The following is a 4,382-nucleotide window of genomic DNA, read 5'->3' as shown; positions in this document are numbered from 1 at the left end:
GGGGGGGGGGGGGGGGGACTTTGGTTAATAAGAACTATAAATATTACAGGAGTTTGCACCTAGTTTTATTTCTGTACATTTTAAGATAACATTATACTAAAGATAATTTAAGTAAATGTAAGGGTCAGGGGAGAATATTTTTTAAATATATTTTTATTGATTTCTGAGAGGAAGGGAGAGAGAGAAAGAGAGATAGAAACATCATTGATGAGCAAGAATGATTGATCGGCTGGCTGCCTCCTGCAGGCCCCACACTGGGGATGGAGCCCATAACCCAGGCATGTGCCCTGAGGGGAATCAAACTGTGACTTCCTGGTTCATAGGTCAACGCTCAACCACTGAGCCATGCCAGCTGCCTGTGGAGAATTTTGATTCATCTTTAGAAGGGGTCATTATATTACCCAAGATTGAGAAACACCGTGAACACCTTTTGGGATGAAGGAGCCTGAACACATCCCTTGTAACACACAGTCCCAGGCCACCTGAGCTCTCATGATTGTCAGTATCTCTGGGATGCCATCATTCTACCCAGGGACATAGTATGATACCAACTGCAGCAACTGGCAAGGCTTTTTCTGTCACCCTGACGAAGCATTTTACTTCATAATTTTCAAGTTATCCCATTTTAGAATTCAATGAATAAAACGTGATTTACACTACTCATAAATATAGGATTTTCCCCACCACCCCTTCGTAGCTCTTAATACGCAGAAAATGTTTGTAGCGAGCAAGGAGACCACAAGGCAAGGCTTAAACACTTTTTGTTTCGGCCACAGGAAAATTTTTTCTCGGCCTTAATCAGACCCACTAGTCTCAAGCACCTCACTGATGGGAAATAGGACACAAGAGCGTCACTTTCGTATTAGCACTTCATCATGTTTTACTGAAAGATTTCGTGTCTTCTCACTTAATCTTCGGCCCCCAACTTCCCTCCTTGAAATCTGCAGATGATTTCACACTCAGAGGCAAACCCTGCTTTTCTCGCCATCAATGAGAAGCAGAGGCCTAGCCAGGCGGGGCTAACTCATTGGGTGCCCCCAGGGCTACAGTCAGCTCCTTTCACTGTGATTGCAATAGTCAGGCGACTTCTACATCCCGGGGGAAGTAAACTATCCTTTTTGGTGGGATTGTTTGTTACACTGAAACCCCTTATTCATGTTGTTGCACTGTTTATGTATCCCCAGATCCTTGGTTAAATGTCTTACCTCTTGTTTCTGAAAAGTGCTTGGTAAATATGTACAGTATGTCCTGCAAAGTGAGACTTAAAGAAGACACAGCCTCTTATGTAAGTGGCAAATAAGCTACCTAAATCCTATGAACCAGGACATCATACAGTGCTGAAAAACTGCTCGCCATCTTTTAAAATACCCCAAAGAAGTACAAACTAACAGAGTTTGGTAAAATAATCCAGCCCCTTATCCTTGAGAAGGTGTTTCTAATTGCCGAGATAAGTAAAGCAATCTTTTACTCAGATTTTCCAAGTGTCGTTAATTATAATTGTTGAAGTGCAATCCTGCTAAGCTAATAACAGTAGTCACTATTCATTTGGCTCTAAGTTTATACCAGATACTATGCCAACCTATTTACTTATATTATCTTATTGCCCACAACCACCTAGCGAAGGTAGGTAGTATTACCTCCATTTTACAGATTTTAAAAAAGAAAAACAAACAAAAAAGAGAAGGCTTAGAAATTAGCCTGAGGTCACATAGCTACTAAACGTTGGAATCAGGATTTTCATTCAGAACTTCCTGAACTCACCTCCAGACTCTAAGCCTCACACACAATAATATAGTTTATTAAGTCTAATAAGAAAATATATATAATGGGTTATATACAGTTCATTTGTTACTCCTTTTCAACTTAAGCATTCTGATTTTCAGTAGTATTTTCTTCCCACTTCCAGGAAAATGTCAAGACAAAACCTCACTATGGGCAGTTACAAATCATTCTTAACTTACATCTCAGGTGTTGGCACCTCAAATAACCCTTCACAAAGTACCTTTTTTGCAGCTCCGAGTTCACGAGGTTTGGCCCTAAGTCCCCAAAGCACTTTCATCTCTAGTCTGAGAGTCCTTCTGAACAGAACTGACGACCTTTTTATCCCAAGGTGAGCTCTCAACAGGGCTGTGCAATCATGACTTCGTTTCTCCAGTGGGCTCACCTTTGTAGGAGAGCTCAGCTACCAACAGCTGGGCATCCACGGGACACGAGCAGAATAATAAATTACCTACTTGAAAATTCAAGGGGAATTTGGAGGGCCTGTTCTTTTCCAGGTCTCTCAGTAAACAATCTAATTTCAGTTAATAAAAAAGTACTGGTCTTTAGAAAACCACAAGGTTTAAATTGAGGTTACTGGGAGTGGGAGGAGAAGGGCGATAGGAGATTTGACTTTGGTCTTGGAACATAAAAACCCACACCTTAAACGTATATGTTCATGCTGACCAATGTCACCCCAATAAATTAAACTTTAAAAATTGCCCAATAAAAAATAATTCTGGTTACTTTTAGAAGATCTTAGTATTTATTTTGAGTCTGATTAGGTAAGCTTTGATAATTAACTCAAGAAACCCTAAACTAACCTGTTTGTTGTGAAAGCAGCTACGCCCTCCCTGCCCTACCCCCACCTTCAGGCCCAGGGGCAGACTCAGAAACCCCATGTACCATTATTACTTCTTGTCACCTATCAGTTTATTTAGGGGGAAATGTACCCCCAGAGAGAAGAGTAACAGTGTGGCAGGTACTGACTGGGTAGTTATTTCATATGCTATAAAACCCATTCAATAAAATTTATCTAAGCCCTGACTGGTTTGGCTCAGTGGATAGAGTGTTGGCCTGCGGACTCAAGGGTCCCGGGTTCGATTCCAATCAAGGGCATGTGCCTTGGCTGCGGGCATATCCCCAGTGGGGGGTGAGCAGGAGGCAGCTGATCCATGTTTCTCTCTCATTGATGTTTCTAACTCTCTATTCCTCTCCCTTCCTCTCTGTAAAAAATCAAAAAATGTATTTAAAAACATTTATCTAATATGAAATTAGTGAGGTTGTTAGGGACTTGTCTAAAGTTTGCATTATTTGCACCCCGAATAAAAAGAGTTTGCTAGGCAAATAATGCTTACAGACTTGTAATTTGTAAAAAGAAATAAATAAAAGAGGAGGGAGGGAGGGAGAGAGAGAGAGAGAGAGAGAGAGAGAGAGAGAGAGAGAAAGAGAGAGAGAGAGAGAGAGATTGCTAAACCTGCAGGAAAAAGCACACACGTGTTGGGGGAAAAAAATGCCCGAGCCGGTTTTGCTCAGTGGATAGAGCGTCAGCCTGCGGACTGAAGGGTCCTCTGGGGTTCAATTCTGGTCAAGGGCACTTGCCCAGGTTTCGGTCTCGATCCCCAGTAGGGGGAGTGCAGGAGGCAGCTGATTGATGATTCTCATCATTGATGTTTCTATCTCTCTCTCCCTTTCTCCTCCTCTCTGAAATCAATAAAATATATATATTTTTAAAAGTGCATGTCTTTTGCCATGGACTTAATTGTGTTTTCCACCAAAATTCATATGCTGAAGCGCCAACCCCCAATGGGATGGTATTTGGAGGTGGGGCCTTGGGCGATAATTAGGTTTAGATGAGGCCCTGAGGGTAGCTCTTGATGGGATGAGTGCCTATAGGAAGGGATGGGGAACGCTTGCTTGCGTTCTCTGCCTTGGGAGGACAGGCCAGACAGGAAGAGAACCCCTGCCAAAGCCGGCCACACTGACAGCTGGTTTTAGACTTCTGCCTCCAGAACTGTGAGCCAATTAATTCCTGTTGTGTAAGCATCTAGTCTATGGTGTCTTGTTATGGCAGCCTGAGATGATTAGTACTCCTATCTGCATGCAAAGATAATTAATAATTTTACGCTTAGCATTTGTGTTTATTGAGAGGATCTTGTCTGCAATGCTTTTCATGGTATTGTGTTCATTTGGAAGTGATAAAACTGCCTTTAAAAAGTTGTGTAGTGCAGCGTTTTCAATAGTTTGGACAGAGCTGCAGGCAATTAGTCAGAATTTATGAACTTTTGCTCTTTTGCCTCAAAACTCTACGGAAGTTATTGTGCATCATAACGAATGTTATAGCCTTAGTCTAAGGGACAGACACCTGGGCACCTTCTCACAGCAAAATTTGAGGTTTTCTTTTAGGAACGTTAAAACGGAATGGATTTATGTGGATAATTGTTGACGCTTGGTGTTGTATTATTCTCTCTACTTTTATGGATATTCAAAAATATTAATTAGACAAAGTTTTAAATGAATACATGCACGCATACAAGCCACATTTGAGCGAATGACTGGACAAATTTACTTTGCCATACGTGTGGTTGCTTAGTTGTGTTTTGGTCCATAACCATTTTAAAAAA

Source organism: Myotis davidii, unplaced genomic scaffold (genome assembly GCF_000327345.1).
Source record: "Myotis davidii unplaced genomic scaffold, ASM32734v1 scaffold684, whole genome shotgun sequence".
NCBI lineage: Eukaryota > Metazoa > Chordata > Mammalia > Chiroptera > Vespertilionidae > Myotis > Myotis davidii.
This window is presented reverse-complemented; position numbering follows the sequence as displayed.